The sequence below is a fragment of the Gymnoscopelus braueri genome (assembly GCF_963280865.1).
Source record: "Gymnoscopelus braueri genome assembly, chromosome: 9".
Lineage (NCBI taxonomy): Eukaryota > Metazoa > Chordata > Actinopteri > Myctophiformes > Myctophidae > Gymnoscopelus > Gymnoscopelus braueri.
This window is the reverse complement of record NC_137610.1, coordinates 37,285,647-37,304,112: the sequence shown is the minus strand read 5'-3', so window position 1 is coordinate 37,304,112 and position 18,466 is coordinate 37,285,647. Positions and strand designations below refer to the sequence as shown.

The following is an 18,466-nucleotide window of genomic DNA, read 5'->3' as shown; positions in this document are numbered from 1 at the left end:
TAACAATAGAACTGACACCAAATCTATTTGTGGAACTCTGCACCGGTGCTGGGGCGGTGTCGGTGTGAATGGTCCAATTGCTTAACATGAGCCCGAAAGATAACTGGTTGCCACGCCCTGCGCGCCCTTGCATCGCTCCCAACATGCATGTCCCCAAGTAGGCCGGGTGCCATCCTAGTTGTTGTTCAGAACCGCCCATCCGACGGTTATGCCCATATATGGGGGACAGAGACAGAAATCTCCATATGGGCATACAAGGAACACAGACAGACAGACAGACAGACAGACGGGTACTCTGACATGGTACAATGGTATGCATAACAACGTGTGTCATGCATTTCCAACTTGCATCGTTCCCGACTTGCATCATTAATGAGTAGTCTAGTAAAGTGAAAGTAAAATAGTTCCAAAAGTATAAAACCTGTGAAAACAAATTAGTGTACTTCTGTGGCAGTGTGCATAAGAAATGTGATGCCAATCAGTCAAGTGGTTCGCGAGATTGTCTCCGGACAGGACACACAGACAAACACAGAGACAGACCCTCTTCTTGATGGCTCGCCTCTGAGGAGCCACGTTGTAAAAAAGGGATTCATTACGAAAAGAAACCAGGTAGCAATAAAGAGAATAAAGGCTAGACAGACCTAATCATTATCTTAGAGACAGATACAAAAAGCAGCTGGTGGTTTTATGGGTTGTGGAGATCGGCCACTTTTGTGTGCCAGTTTTTATTATACACTGCCAAACCTGGAGTGCTATTTTAACCGAGTTTACAAACCGAACCTTGCAGGTCTTTTTTTTACACTCTAAAGGCGGTTACACACCGGCGAATATGCGAATATATTTTTTCGCTCTGCGAAACTGATGTGGAAGCTTGCATTGACTTTATAAGGTTTTAAAAAAAAACGTATTATTCGCATGAAAAAAATCGCCCCGGTGTGTAAGGACCTTTAGGATTGTATTAACACGCAGCATTAACACTCCATGACTCCTGAATATTTGAAAAGGCACACTAGGTTTCATATTTATTGCATTGTCTTATGAAGCCATTCAACCATCAGGGGTTATATAATGGAACACATGAGAATGGAGGTGTTTGACATTGTATGCTGTCTTATCTTCAGTGTACACTTGCCCTAGAGGGAAGATGTAAGAGTGCTGTGAGCAAAGAAGATGGTGAAAATAAATACAGTCCAATAATGCCAGCTTGCAATAACCGGCACCTGCGGACATAGTCAGAATTGAGTAATTATACACAACACTATCTCATAAAAATACGTATTTATTTGATACAGTCATGCATAAAGGAAGTCAGCCCTCATTGCCAGGAATACACATACACTTAACTCGAAGTTGTTACCGCAGAGCAGCAATTTGTGGCCTCCTAAAGTAAAGAGATCGAGCTTACTGTAGTGCACTGTAAACTCCTGAGTGTTCATTTAACTCTAACCACCTAATGCACCTTTTGTATTATTTTGGATACGGTTACACATACATTTTCCCTTGGAGATCAATAGAGCGAATCTAATAAATTTCACAGTATTTGTAGTATGACAACTAAAACAAAAACACAGCCAAGAAGAACCAAGAGTATAAAGAAAGCAGTAATTAAAGATGAAGCAAACCAAATACTGAATTGATTTTCCCTGTTGGCTTCACTAACTAACGTTATCATATTTGTACAGTTATATGCACCAATGGTAATTATAGCCGGGTTATAGATTAATCTCACCTCTGTGCCTATCATGCATTACTGTGATATTGATGGCACTGTTCATAGCTTAACAAATATAGCCATCAGATGTTGCCACTTTGATATGCTTGCTGGATGGCTGTCCTACCCCTCAGGGGAGTTGTCTAGCAATCCCACTGTAATTACTATTTAATTCAGAATAGATAGCCACTTCTACTGTGGCTTTCCCTGCACATACATTAGTAGACTCACTGCATGCAGGCTGCTCACTGCAAGCAGGCGTACCAGGGTGATTACTTATTAATGTACTCCTTTGAGAGTAAACAAACAAAAACAAGAATGATCTACCAAAGTGAAATATCTTCTCCAAGTCCTTCTGCCTCTCACATTGATTAGCGCTTTCCTCTCACCTCCTTCCCTTATTAGCCCTGCTAGCAGTGGGGCTCTAAGGTTTGTAGGCCTCGAAAACTATTGGCTAAATTACCATTGACTTTACTGTGCACCTTCATGCTTCCTGGATGATGACCCCTACTGATTTTGGTGACCCCATGGCCTGGAGGATGAACCCATACCACTGACTAACCCCATAACCTTTTCTCTAGCACCATAATCATAATCTAATTCAGATCTCAGCATGACCCTTACTCATTTTGGCGTAGTCATGGCCTCACCTCTAGCACCACTTTAGTCTCTTATGCGTGACTCTTAGTCTTGTCATCTTACAAGCAGTATCTCTTAAACCCTATACATCTCAGCAACCTCCCACCTTAGCATCGCAACCCTGATACCTCAATTTAAAGTCCATATTCTCTTCACGCTCAGATTTCCTTCCTCCCTCCTGCCCGCCACTCGATCAGTCTATCATACATGACCTTTTGTTCTCTGCACAGCGGAATGATCTAAACTTGATTAAATTTGAGCCTGCACCCAATTTCAGGCTCATCCAAAAGCAATGATTCTCCCACTGTCTCTGCATGAAGGGCACACTTGATACCTCTGTGTTTTTTCTTTTTGAGCACCCACAGCAGCTACATAAGATTGTATTTGTTTATGTATATGTGAAGGACTCTTTTTCCGGAGCCACATTAGCATTTACTTGTGATGGAGGCTTTTGTACAGTGATATGTGCATCAGGGAGGCAGCTATTTGAATCTGACCATGGTGTGATTGGAGTTATGAATGTAGAAGATAAGGGAAATGGCAAGAAGACGATATAGCATGGTGTAAAAAAAAATACACAAGCATGTACACACACACAAGCACTTATCAGCTTGCTTGGGTTATTGCGCTGACATCGATCAGCGTGTTCAGGTTTTCAGCGTTCAATCACGCTGAGGAAGACGGTGAGCCAAAACATCCGTGTTTGATCCTGCTGCTGGGTTTTTCAATAAATAAGAGATCCTAAAAGGACCAAGTGTGTTCTGGTGATCTTTTTAAGACAGGTTTCAGCATTGGCCAGGTTTGAAAGATTTTTTGGGGGCTTTTTTATGCCTTTTATTTAGAGAGGGATAGGGAAAGTAGGCTGACAGGAAATGAGAAGAGAGATGGGGGGGGGGGGGGGTGACATGCAGCAAAGGTCGTCTGGAACGGGAGTCGAACCCGCGACACGCTGTCAGGCTGGCATTGCAGCCTAGGGCAGTGGTTCTCAAACTTTTTCATGTCAAGGACCCCCAAATTGACACTTATTAGCCCGCGGACCCCCATTTCAAAAGACCCCCCCTTAAGAGAAGATTTTGTACGGCTCTAGCAGTGATTCTCAAACATTTTAATTTCAAGGACCCCCAGTTTGACCTGCATTAGGGCTACGGACCCCCATTTAAATGGCATTTCTATCACTTGTACCGCAATTTATATAGTAAAATCTATGTCAATTTAACTCTGAGAGTGTACAAATGGAATTTGTACCATTTGTACACTCTCAGAGTTACAGACCCATAAGGGTCCATTTGGTGCATAATCTATCATTTAGCTGGGGACCCCCTGGAACTCCCTCAAGGACCCCTGGGGGTCCCCGGACCCCACTTTGAGAACCAATGGCCTAGGGTGCCTGGACCACCACATTACGGCCTGCAACACTATATTATCAGCTCCAGAAACTCCCTCTCTTAGAGAATGCTAACTTTTCACCTCCTTCCAAAAGTCAATGAAAGTAGCTTTGAAGTCATAGAGTCTGCTCTCATAACTTGTTATTGTTTGCAAACATGACAAAATGCATATTACTAGAGCTTTTCTTACTATAGCATTTGACTTTTATGACAACATTGGTATCGGCAATATGCAGCCGATGTGTCCCAATTCTTCATTTCTGAAATGTATTAGAATTGATTTAGCAATTTTTTTACAAAACATCGGTAATCAGTGGACCAGGACTCTCCAAAATCAGGATCGCAATTGGACCCATAAATATGGCATCGGTCTGGCTATAATTCATTCTAGCATTGATGAGGCCCCTGTTTGGGCCTAGAACCCAAGCCTTGAATGCCTCCTTAGCTTCTGCATAATGTTGTGCAGCCACTTGTTTATTCCAACCTGGCTTGATGGTGCGTGCCTTATCAGATTAAGTAAAGTTATCAGATTAAGTATTATCTACTGGCCTCATACACAGATCCCACAATATGCATAGCACAGATCAGAGCACATAATTGCACCTTTGGGTAGATATACATCACTGAGGAGGACGTCAGTTTTCTCATAATATGACAAGATATCCTCATTTGTGAGCTTAGCCCAATCCAGTTTAGTCTTGCAGGCACTATTAACCTCATAAGTCATCTAAGGAAGACAATCAACATCAAGAATCATAACAAATGGTACATGATCAGACATGGATGTCTCTCATACATAATTTCCATTGAGCATTGAGCATATAGCATGGGCATCAGCAGTGCTAATGCAATAATGTTGTATGCCAGGCTTTACTTATGTAAGTCTAGCTACAGTATCTGCAGAGCAGATGACTGGATAATAAGTTATCACAGAAATGTTAACATGTTTAGGAAACGGTGAACATCTATCCGAAAGGTCAGCATTCATATACTGTAAACTTAAACTCTGTTGTTTTCCTTTATTAGTTATTCATTATTCATTTGAGATTTTGGGTGAATTCTGCCCAGAATTGCAACAGCGATGCTGTATCAGACATACATAATAAAGAATACATGATAGAAAAGACAAGAGAAGCCACAACATTCATGACCGAGATCAGAAGAGGACAGACAGACAGACAGACAGACAGACAGACAGACAGACAGACAGACAGACAGACAGACAGACAGACAGACAGACAGACAGACAGACAGACAGACAGACAGACAGACAGACAGACAGACAGACAGAAAGACAGACAGACAGACTTTTCACTATGCCAATGTTATTTAAGCATGGTATGAAATTGTGAAAGTTATAACTGATCCGTTTAAGAGGCAGTCAAATTAATCATATGACAGGTTTATATAACAAGCTTTTCGGTGTTTGGTATAATGATGTGCAGTACAATGTGTGACACCTGGTCCCTGAATGCCCCATGTCCCCGTTGTCTGTTTGTGTTATTGGTGCGGGAGATTTTCTCTGGAAATGCAATAATCCCTCCTACTTACATTTATCAGCTAGAGCCCACACTGCACTCTGTTGACTCTCTCTCTCTGTCTATCTATACAACACAGTTGTTGCATTGTAGCGTGACAAAAAGTGGTGACAGTCTGTCAACTCGCATCTGTTTCGGTGTATTTTGGTGACTATTGTGTCCCTAGACTTACAACCCAAAGTTGTCATCCGTCTTTAATTGACTACACAGACCATGTGGTGCTTTTATCCAACAAACCGTTTGACCTGGCAGAGTGTGTTCCAAAAGGGTGTCTTTTATTATTACTTTAAGAGAAATAATGAATTAACAAAATATCAAATATCAAGATTTCTCATAACACAATAAAAACTAAATAAAACAATAAGTCATGGCAACAAGACAAAACATATTTTATTCCATATCAAATAATGTCAGCGTCAAAGCTTAAAACACACACACACACACACACACACACACACACACACACACACACACACACACACACACACACACACACACACACACACACACACACACACACACACACACACACACACACACACACACACACACACACACACACACACACACTACCGTGTCAGCAGTTCTGTTTTGGTGCACTCAGTCCCAGTGAGTTTAATAGCCTGTTGGAGGCCGCACAGCATTAATTCACACATACAGGTCTCAGTGAACCTCAATCACAGTGCTGTCAATATAACTACTGTACCGTGGACAACAGAGACAGAGAGGGAGTGGGGGGCAGCGAGATAGATATATAGATCCAGAGAGAGTGAATAAGATAGAATAAGAGAGAGAGAGAGAGTAATATAGCAGGCGAGAGAAAGGAAGTGGAAGTATGTAAGAGAGTCAAAGTGAGAAAGGGAGCGAGAGAAGAGATGGGGAGGAGGAGATATAGAGAGGGAGGAGAGAGTGGAAAGGATAGAAGATAATAGGACTCTTGGGGGTGCCTGGTGGCTCAGCCAGTTAGTGTACAGACCATATCGTCCATGTCGGGCAGAAACCTTGAATCTCCATATTTTATCTTTTTTACACATTTTTCTATTTTATACTTCGTTGGACAACAGTGTCACACAAGATAGCAAAAATATCAGCTCGCCTATAATGACGGGTGTCAGATTGAAAGTAAGTCTGCTTGTGGGTTTTATAAATATTTAACCGATGAAAAGTATTAACCAGAGCTTGTGACTGTTGAAACACAGGTTATTTTTTCTATTTGCTGAAAAGTAACGGCTTTGGATATGCAAGGTATCTGTCCGACAGCGACGATATGCTCTTTGCGAGCACGAGGACCCAGGTACAAATCCGACCCCTGACTTGTCTTGCATGACTTTCCTCTCTCTCTCTCTCTCTCTCTCTCTGACCTTAGTTTCCTGTTTCTCTAATCTGAAATAAAGCAAAAATATATATACAGTATATTCAACAAAAATGGGGGGGGGGGGATAATAGGACTCCCTGCAGCCACAGTATAGCTGACATACAGTATACAGTATATCTCTTACTGTTTTGCATAATGAGGGCTACGAGTTTGAATGCACAGTGGAATGACAATATTATGCAAAGACAGATGGATAAGATAGAGAGAGGATAGAAGCATACAGAGTGAGTGGCAGCAACTCTGATAAACTGATATAAAACATCTGGAGGTAAGGCATGTTACTGTACCTATCAATGGTCAGCTGAAATACAGAGAGAAATTTACATGTTTCGCAGATAAAAAAAAGTAAAGAAATTCCGAAAGGGAAGAATTCAATTCACACAATTCTTGAGCATGCAGCAAGGCTGGTTGCCTTTCTTTCTTTTGTTAAATATGATTTCACCTCTTTAGAATAGCACGAGAGTATGTGCGTCATTAAACATGAATATGAATATACAGTGAAAACAATTCACATCTCAGCAGGTCAGCGTACTGTACCCACTGTTACACCAATCCACCTATCGCTGTAGCACTGTAACCTATGGAAGGATAGCGAGATAACACCCTGAATTAATGAGGTCTCCTGTCTTTTCTCTTCGGAATTTGTCTTCTCATTTTCTGAAGAATCCCTCACATGTGTGCAATTCTTCAGAAAACGAGAAGACCAGAGGGAATGCATATACGTGTGTGTGTGTGTGTGTGTGTGTGTGTGTGTGTGTGTGTGTGTGTGTGTGTGTGTGTGTGTGTGTGCGTGTGCGTGTGCGTGTGCGTGTGTGTGTGCGTGTGCACGTGTGTGTGTGAGAGGACTGATGTAAAGGAAAGCCGCAGAGTTGGAGGAGACAGGATGTTCCACAATGCCCCAATTAATGGCAAGAAAGAGTGGAACTAATTGAGGGAGATGGGTGAGGAGGGCTGATTCAAGGAAAATGGCAGGTCTGGAGCCAAGAGGTGTCAGGTGTTAAGAGGTCTAAAAGGGAAGAGAGAGAGGTTGAAAGAGAGAAGGGGCATTGTAGTAAGTCTCTAAAAGGGGCCTGAGGGGTTGCAGATGTGATCGTAAGATTGGAGGGGGTTGACGCCGGGACGGACGAGTTAAGGAAGGGAGACAAAGGGGAAAAGAGTGGAGGATGATGGAGATATTGAACTAGAGAGAGAGAAAGAGAGAGAGAGAGAGAGAGTGGTCCTGAATGAGGGTAACTGGTATTTCCCAGTTCCCATGGTAACGGTGATGTGATTCCACTGTAAGAGCCCCCCATCCTCCACCTCCCAGCATCCCTCTGCTGGTCCCGTTTTCACACACAGCAGGATAACCTCCTGAACACACACACATACACACGTGCACACGCGCACACACACAAACACACACACACACACACACACACACACACACACACACACACACACACACACACACACACACACCTACCTACTGTAATACATACATACATGCATACATACTATATCTATGCCCACATGATTGATAGCTATTTCTGAATATTTTATCTAGTTGTCAACGCAACACCACTGTTTGTGCCACACTTATATACAGAGAGAGGGAGAAGAGAGAGAGACAGAGAGCGACAGAGAGTAACATAAGGCATACATTTTAAATGGATCTGTGTTGAGACAACGTACATTTGTGTTACTCTTCAAACAATGTGAATATTGTGGCGTCAAAAATAACAAAGTGAAAGGACCTTTTAGGTGAACACAAAGAGCAAGAAGGAAAGAAAGAGAACCATGTATGAAAGAGAAAGAAATAGAACATTAAGAAAGTGATTCATATACTGTACTAGCTGGACAGAACACTTATACACACATAAATGCTTACTGCACGCACGCAAGCACACACACACACACACACACACACACACACACACACACACACACACACACACACACACACACACACACACACACACGCACACATCATTCTGTGTAAGTGTGCAGGCAATCATTTCCAGCCCTTATAGTCTTTCACAAGGGAAAAAACTTTTATCAGTGTTCCTGCTGACACAATAATACACACGCGCACACGCACAACATGCTGTAAATAGATGCTGCATGACAGATCCATTATACCACAGCAGATAGTAAACCAAAGGCACATTTTATGTGACATGAGGCAATGAGGCCCAGGCCCACCGTGAAGGGTCAGTACATATTTTAAATGTCATGTTTTTTCAAGAGCCTCAGGAACTGTAATGTACGTTCAATATAAGTTTGCTCAGGTATTGTTTAATGAGAAAGATGTGATCATAGCTGCACACTTAAAGGGGCTGTTCAACCCCCAAAAAATACTTATTTTCTATCAATTACACACCCCATGAAGCCTTGAATCCATGGAGATTATTTTTGTTTTTGTCGCATTGCTGAGCCAATAATTTGATAACCAGGTCATCGGTCAGTAGGAGACTCTCTGAGTCTATTTGAGAACAAATAGGAATCTTTGAGTCTCCTACCGGAGACTTCGCCGGTCATCAAATCATTGACTTAGGAATGCGACAAAAATAAAAGGAATCTCCATGAATTTAAGGCTTCATGAGGTTTGTAATTGATAGAAAATGTTTTGGGTGAACTGCTATTGTGCTTCACAAAGCCCTACCATCACAAAAAATTGTTTGTATACGCCAATGCAGTACCAATGTATGATGGCCGCTGGGTGTGGGGAAGTCACCATGCCCTCAGCTGTGGAAGTAACAATTTAATACAAATCGTGTAACTGTCATGAAATATTAAATTCGAAACCACCACAGTGTTCAATTCAAAAACGATGTACGAGCACAGAAAGGCAGCAGGAGATAGAACTGGAGGGAGGCAATCATTTTGACTCCCATATGAATCACCAGCCCGCACAGAGAGCACAACCTGTCCTCTAACTACAAGCAGCATTAAAGGTTATTATAACACTGCAGCTTTAAAATAGATTTTATTGCTATGGTTGCAGAACATTTTATTATTGAACTGCATTGATTCTTTTAATCAAAAGGGTGAGGGTTACAGCATTTTAAAACTATTGGATGCAAATGAAACCATTTATATATATATATATATATATTTTTTTTTAATAAAACACAAACCCTAGAGCAGGAGGGCTTTCATGTATCTAAATATAAACTGAATGGTATCAGACTACTTATACAACCGTATAAGTTTGTTCCAAACAAATATATCCTAATATACCGCTGATTCTCAACGTGGGGTCCGGGGACCCCCCGGGGGTCTTTGAGTGGTTCCACAGGTCTCCAGCTAAACGATTGGTATGGGAACCAAATGGACCCTTACGCATCTGTAACTTAGAGTTTAATTGAAACAGAGGATTTTGGAGTGTAGATTTTGGTCATATCAAATGGTCTAATGCATATCAAATTGGGGTCCTTGATATTTAAAAGGTTCAGAATCACTCAACCTCACATAATATGTTATTAATTATCTACTGGAGGTCTTCTTAAGGTCAGGTTGAACAAATATTATTTGTTCAACCTGACCTTAATCCATTAAGACAGGGAAAGCATCATGTGTCATTTTTTTATTTCTTTGGCTATTAAAAAAATTGCAGATATACGAACTCGTAGTGCAGCACAGAGTGCCGCGCTATGAGCTTGTAGATCTGCTACTTTTTTGAAAATTCCTGAAAATGTCCTCAAATCTTTGCTTCTGGGGGTCCCTGAAACAAAACATTTTGAGATGGGGGTCCGCGGCCAAATGCAAGCATTTTCACGATTTTTCAAAAAATAGCAGCTCTACAAGCTCATATGAGCTTGTATATCTGCTATTTTTGAATAGCCAAAGTATAAAATAATGGTTAAAGTGGTTGCTTTCCCGGTCTTGATGGGTTAAGAAGAGCTCCAGTGGCCGTGTTAGCCAGGCACACTGACACTGTGTCAGGGTGTTACTCTGCAGGGCTACAGTGTCAGAGGGGTGGTGATGTTATGGCTGTGATTCGGTCAGGGAGGGGACAATGGCTAATGGAGTGGTGCTGATTAGATTTAGACGAGAAGCTGCTGGGCAATGTAGTGTTTCTAATTGAGTTGGTAGGACATCTGTGTGTGTGTGTGTGTGTGTGTGTGTGTGTGTGTGTGTGTGTGTGTGTGTGTGTGTGTGTGTGTGTGTGTGTGTGTGTGTGTGTGTGTGTGTGTGTCTGTGTGTGTGTGTGTGTGTGTGTGTGTGCGCGTGCGGTGCGTGCGTGCGTGCGTGTGAGAGTGTGAGTGAGAGAAGGGTGACATGATGTGTGTATATGAGAGCGAGAGACTGAAGTGGGTAGAACAATTGTGTGTGTCTGTGTCTGCTTGCATTTGTTTGTGTTTGAGTATACTGTATGTGCACGTGTGTGTGTGTGTGTGTGTGTGTGTGTGTGTGTGTGTGTGTGTGTGTGTGTGTGTGTGTGTGTGTGTGTGTGTGTGTGTGTGTGTGTGTGTGTGTGTGTGTGTGTGTGTGTGTGTGTGTGTGTGTGTTAGTCCTATTAGGACCACTTCTGCGACAGAACCTAGCAGAATAATAACCCCCTGATGTGCGAGTGTGCACGCACACATGCACATTCACTCACAGGCATGCACTCACACACGCACACACATACTGCATGTACACATAACACACATTGCGGTCTTTGCTGACAAACATCCAAATGTAGATTTTGGCAGCGCAATTGTTATGTTGCAGTAATGTTGTCTCCCCATGACAGCAGTTTAGGTAATGGCAACAGATAAACAGATAAACAAAATGACATGCCAATAAAACACACAATCACAGCACTGGTTGGTTTCACACACATGCTCTCTATCTCTCTCTCTCTCTCTCTCTCTCTCTCTCTCTCTCTCTCTCTCTCTGTGCTTTAAGCGCTTTGGGCTCTAAAGCACAAACCCTCAAAGCAAATGCATGTACGTTATGCAAGATCTTATGATCTCTAAATTTAGATAAATTTCTGTCTCTGCCTTTCCCTGTGTCTCTTTCTATAACAGAGAAAAAAGCACTGCTGTGATCATTTATGGTGAACTATTTTCAGGTATTCAACAGCAGGCGGCATTCATATGTATCATCACAAAAACAATTTATGTGCCTGTTTGTTCTCTCGCTGTGGAAGGTACACAGTAAAAAAAAAAGACCCATAACTGTGCATTTTCTTTTTACTGAGAGAGAGCAGGAACATTTTTTAATGAGAACAGCAAGAATCCTCAAGGCTCTATGGTTTAGGTACAGGGTTAGCCTGCGAAAGCATACATACTCATGAACATGATTCAGATTCAGACAAGTTTATCGATCCCAAAAAGGGCAGTTTCAGATTGCTACTACTAGCTGGACTGATGTCCCATTTAACACTTATTCACTTATATAAAGGCTCACACACACACACACACACACACACACACACACACACACACACACACACACACACACACACACACACACACACACACACACACACACACACACACACACACACCCCTCATTCTGTGCAGGCAACAATATTCAGGCCTTGTAGTCATTCACAAGGGAACAACTCTCTCACACACATACAGTGTGTGCACACACACACACACACACACACACACACACACACACACACACACACACACACACACACACACACACACACACACACATTTGAAATATTTATTTATGTCCACATAATAAGAAGTACAGGGTGTACAAAGGACATAAACACTGCCAGTGCAGTCAGATGAAGGGAAAACAGCCAGTTACAAAGTGCATGTAAAGCAGAGCATTGTTACATACAAAACAAAAGATGGCATACTTGTCGAACACAGCGGACAACAATCATGGGTAAAGGAAGCAACGCCTCCTCCAAATTGAGCGGCTTCCTATAATAGCTGATATTGAGCAGTACCGTGCTAATTGTTTAGCCCTCCTTTTGGAGAGGCCGGTCATTTGCAGGCCCCTCACAACCAACTTGTGCACGTGTCCTAGACTACCAAAGATAAAAACCAAAAGTTTACATCTGTAGCCTAGCTGAGAGATGGTCTGCTCTGATGATATTTTAGCACTTTGGTTAGGAAGGCTTCCTCTAAGCTGTAATCAAAAGTACAGCCGACCTCGAGAATGAACACCTCCCTATGGTTTTCATTAACAACAATGACATCAGGGGTGTTAGCTGAAATGTTAGAGAACACAGAATCATCGTTACACAGGTTAAACATGCTCGGCTTCACAGTAGAATGCTTATACAGCATGATGGAGGACCTGAAAATAGAAGTGATATCTTTAGATATCAAATCCACTATTCTGTCATGCCTACTATTAACCGTTCCAGACCACGACTGAAGCGGCGTTCAATACAGATAGGAGGTCCCTGGGCTCAGGGACCTTTGAAACAAGCAACACACAGAAGCGTAAAAACTGTATATTTACTTGTGGCGACGGCAGAACAACCCGTTCTCCGCCATGGTGATTTCAGAGCAAAATCGACTGTGTTAGCAGGCCCGTGGCCTTCAGGGAATTTGCGTCTAATTTTTAGTCTAAGTCTGGTCACCATCTGTAAGCCCTTTAATAACTTAATCCCCTACCATAATATCCAGTCCCCGACTTAAGACAAACTATGGATCTGAGGATATCACAGTTATAAGAAAGGCAGGATTTCCAGATGTTCCAGATGTTCCAGATGTTCTCGTACATTTATGTTGAAAAAACCCTAAAAGAACTTGAACAAGACAACACCCCAAAAAGTACAAATGAAAAGAAACACATTAGATCAAATATATCTGAAGTACAACCAAAAAGGTAAATACAGGTACATTTGAGTCCTTCAAATTGTTTAACAAAAATTCACCACCATTACAGACATAGTAGCAAACAAAAGATAAACATCAGATAATAATATCCAAAAATACAAATATCAACCCTTTACATTTTGTTTTTTCTTTCTTGGAACCCACATCAAAACAGAATGTTTTGTAACTTAGAGTGACCCTCATCCAGACCCCCAGAGCAGTATAATCATTGTCCGTCTTAATCCAAACAAGCCCATATCAGCCGCTTCAGTCCCATCCACCTGCATTTTAAGCCCAGGCAAAAGTCTCTTTTCCGTCTTCTCTTGTCCACTGTCCATATCAATCACAACAAAAGACCCATGCCTATACACCACACTAGTGATGACAGGTCCAGGTCTCACAGCGCTTTCCCAGGCCATCTTCATGTGACCTTGCAGGATAGGAAAATAACCAGTCACCCCCTTCTTTGGGAGCAAGTTCATGAGTTCAGTTTCATGGTCAGTAACTGAAAGCTTCCCGGTCACCCTCTCTTGATATTCAGCAGCCAGGTCAGCACCAGCAATGCCACCAGCCACCAGACTCCGTGCAGTTTGCCGAAAACCAGTCTTCTTTCCCAATGTGTTGGCTAGACTAGGCACCACGGGAAGTACCATACAGGCATGTAGGAGGACCAGGACTAACAGTAGGGATATTTTCCTTTGCCAAAGGACCCTTGCTGAGGTAAGGTACTACCTCTCTACAGCCTGCGGTTGCAGTTTAACGTCATGCCCAAGACGCCTGCGGTTGCAGTTTAATGTCGTGCCCCGGACACCTGCGGTTGCAGTTTAATGTCGTGCCCCGGACACCTGCGGTTGCAGTTTAATGTCATGACCCGGACACCTGCTGTTGCAGTTTAATGTCGTGCCCCGGACACCTGCGGTTGCAGTTTAATGTCGTGCCCCGGACACCTGCGGTTGCAGTTTAATGTCATGACCCGGACACCTGCGGTTGCAGTTTAATGTCGTGCCCCGGACATCTGCGGTTGCAGTTTAATGTCATGCCCCGGACACCTGCGGTTGCAGTTTAATGTCGTGCCCCGGACATTGTTTCTCACGTATTTGATCAGCAGATCTTCATCGGACGTTTGCGATAACACAATGGGTCGGATAGGAAGAGTTCATCACCAGCGGGCAGCAGCCAGGCAGCAGTGTTCGGGCAGAACCCCTCACATAGATTGAGAGGAAGGTCTGGAGTGTTCACATTCGGTGGACTGTCCCAGGATCAGAGTCATTCTGGATCTGGCCATGGACCTGCTCCTTGGGTCGTGGCGGGTCAGGTTAAGTCTGTAAAGTTGTGTCAATGCTCAAAGTAATAACACAAATTATTACATTCATAAGGGGTTGTCCAAGAAAAAGAAAATATTTCTAGTTCAAAAGAAAACAGGAAAAAGGACATAAAAATAATTAGCAAACAAAAATTCTAACTATAGTTCATGTCATGCCTGTGTTGTCAATCTACATGACTAACCCTTTTCTTTTTCTTTTTTTATATACAAAATAAATGGGGTGTTCAATATAAAAAACTAATTTATGTCAAAGTTCAAAAATAAATTGTCTCAGTGTTCAGAATGCTCAGCCAGCAGGGCAGACATGTTGGCGTGTCTATAGCTAAAATGTGTGTCACCTCATCACAGAAGACTTGGCACTGCCCCTTCTGACCATGAGTCAAGCTCAACTGCTTCTAGCAGCAGCAGTATTCCTGCTACAGCTCTCAGACATACAGTAATCAACTCACACAGAGATATCATAAAATTAATTATGTATACTGCCCATGGCAAGTATTTTCAGAAAATCATATTGCTTTAAGGCTCCAGAGGTCATATATTTTCTGAAACCGTTATTCAGAGTGTGAATATGCAGTCTCAGAAATAAGCATCTGGAAATAAAGAATATGAAACTCACTTAGAGGATTAATTTGAGGATAGTCAACTGTCAATATAAGACCAAAAACATTTGCTTAATAAATCTTACTAAATTAAATTACTTTGTAAGTTAATGAATGAGGACAAGTATACTATATACTATATATGTTGTCCTGGCATTTTATACTGAAGGACCTAGATGTTCAACTTCAGATTTCTATGAAGCTATTAAACTCAGTAATGGATAAACATGCCCTTGTTCAAAAAGTTAGAGCAGTTAGGGCACCATGGAATATAGAGCAGCTAAAAAATAGCAATGAAACCACTCACTCTTCTTGAGTGGTGATTATTTTGTAAAATAAAATACAAATTAAAACTATGACAAAAAGCTCTGGGGCACATTAAAGGCACCCTATGTCAATATTACAGAACATATCCTGAAGAATAGAATGTGCTTTCAAGCGTTAAGTAAGCACAGAAGAGGTGGAGAAATGAGTGTCCATCAATTAATGACAAGCCACCTGATATTGACAGCAAAAGTAGGCTATCAGAATAGGTAGCCATTCATATGTCTACTCCAATTAGGACTGTCATGGTCATAACATATTACTCATAAAATCTAATAATTATGATTTTAATTTATTTTATAATCGCACAAATAATTTGGATTAACAATTTAATTGGGTTGCTGCTATTGAACACAAAAACGTATGCCTGGCCTTTAGGCTTCATAACCAAAAGTTGCACAGGGCAGATATAACAAATACTTATACTTATCAAATAACTGACACATTTAATAATGTGTATATTTCAGAATAGAATATAGTGGAAATAGCCGATTCACAAGATTGTAAGCTTGTAAATTTGCTATTTTCACCACTCCTCCTGAAAAGCAAAAATGTTATCAGGGGGAAAATGTATGCACATTATGCAAAACAATGGCGATTAGGACTGTCAGTTAGTAATTGTGACAGGCTCAGCTTCAACAGGCTATTTTCCATGTTTCTAATCTGAGCCTTAAGGTCAATTCCTGCCCAAACAATTTGGAAAAGGTAAAAGTGATTTCGCTGCCCAGCAAGGCTAAGAGTGCCTTTACTGGCTCCAATAATAGCCCTATAAACAGGCCTTTTCTTAATACATTCTTAGAAAAACTGTTGATTCAAAATAGAGCCACTAGGCTCCCCCATCAATGGTCATATACAACCAGTGTCAGAGAGATGCATGCCAGGTTCTCCTAGACGACAGTCACGGAGAGGCCGACATCATCACTTCCTGTCCCTTTAACAAGTGTCAAGACATACATTACCAAGAATTCTAAGCAAGCCTGTCTCTTTTTTAAAGAGGTTTAAACAGGTTAAATAATTGTCTGCTGATAATTTGTCCTATGGTTGATACCATTGCTTAGAGCCTGTAATAGCTTAAGTGTGAAATAAGACCCCTTTTCTTATGAGAGGAAAACAGACCTTTTGGGTCTGACCTCTATCTCTGGCAAATTGGTGAGAGTACACGTATGCAGACATTGTTTCTATAAATAGAACTGAGCATTTCTGTGAGTGTTTCCTGAACAGAGAGGCTCATAGTTTCAGTTACACTAGGCCAGACAGTTCCTCTGAGCGGGACATGCTTTATCTGAGGTACAACTGCATAACTATACACATTGGGTTTAGATTTAAATGTCATCGCTGAAACTATCGATGACAACAGAAATTAGCTTATTATTTTCTTCTCATTTGCCAGGCCATGACAGCACACAAAGGTGCACAAGTACACACACACTTGCAAAAAGTCTCCAAAATAATGTTCTACCCCACTGATAATTTTTAGCATCTCTCTGGGGAGATCTATTAAATATATCAGATAAATCATATATTCTTCCTGCACAACGTCTTAACATACACATAAACAATTTCTAAACAACTCAAGGGGCTTAGAATTTACTAAGCCAACAATATAACGAGATATAGGTCGTCCAATTATTATCATTTTCCTCATGGTTACTCAGTCCTATTGGAAACCAATCATACATATAGCTAAGATAACATGAGTGAAGATGTCTTAAGCATCTACATTTATCTCTCCCTCTCTGGCTCATATGAAGCCAGTTTACAGGGTCAGATTACACAAAAAAAATAATTGGGGTATGGGTTTTTTATAGTTTCTTACTATTCCTCTGAGCTTGCACCCTATTGAGGCATCTAGCCTCTCCCTATTCTTGTCCCCCGGAAAGTAAAAAAGAATCCACACGGCTTTGTGAGGTATGTAAATAGTGTTCACAGGTGTCAGCTTCAGGTGAGATGGGATGAGGGGAGGCTATTTTAGACCATTTCCCTAATTTTCCTAGAGTGTGTTGGTCCAAAATTCGCATTATTATTTCACTTAGTTCACACTTTACCTTTTATGTAATTTTAACAAATCCAATGTAATTTGTTTTAGTGGTTCATCCCAACATGGGAGCATTTTAACAATTGTAATGTCTGCACTAAACTTAAAGTGTTCTCCCACTTGTGCCTTTGCACAGTATTATGAATTATTCAGAAAAAGTTATTATTAAACCCATCCCCCCATCATACACATGCTGACACCCTGATCCCACTTGTGTTGTAAGTGTGTTAAGGTGTAGGCGTGTGAACTAGGCTTAAATCCAAGACCTACAGTATGGATCCGCTCATGTCCAACCTGACCTAAACCTTTGTGCACCTTGGTGACCACTAGATAGGCTTGCTCTAGGGGCACCTTGGTGAGTGCATTTTGTCCCGTCAATATTCCAGTAGGAATACCCAGGAGAACTTTGCCATACTAGGCCTGGCATGGGCCATAATATACTTCTATATACATGGAACATTCTATACACGCTGTTCTATGTCATTATATACACCTTTATCTAGTCACAGTACTTATAACAGCTTCAAGCTTCTCTTTATCTTGAAGGTCTGATTTCTCTACTTGCTCCTTAATTAGGGGCTTTATTATTTTCAATAGTAAGAGTAATCACAAGTAGTTTAGTTTTTACTGACTCTTTAGGGTGAGAGTGATGCTGTACCTGTTTGTGGCTTTTGGGCTGACACTGACAGCACAGCTTCCTGAGTGTCGCTAGTCTCTCTCTGCAGGAGCACATGTCCTGATAGTTTACCAGTCTCAGAGGAGAAATAATTCATCT

The 18,466-nt window shown here is 41.5% G+C and overlaps 1 protein-coding gene across 2 annotated transcripts in view; it reads left to right on the top strand.

The window, feature by feature from the left end:
• Positions 1–18,466, top strand: part of necab2 (N-terminal EF-hand calcium binding protein 2) — a gene marked incomplete at its 5' end in the record, with an annotated part of 144,101 nt that overhangs the window by 102,010 nt on the left and 23,625 nt on the right. The gene's annotated exons all lie outside the window — the stretch shown is intronic.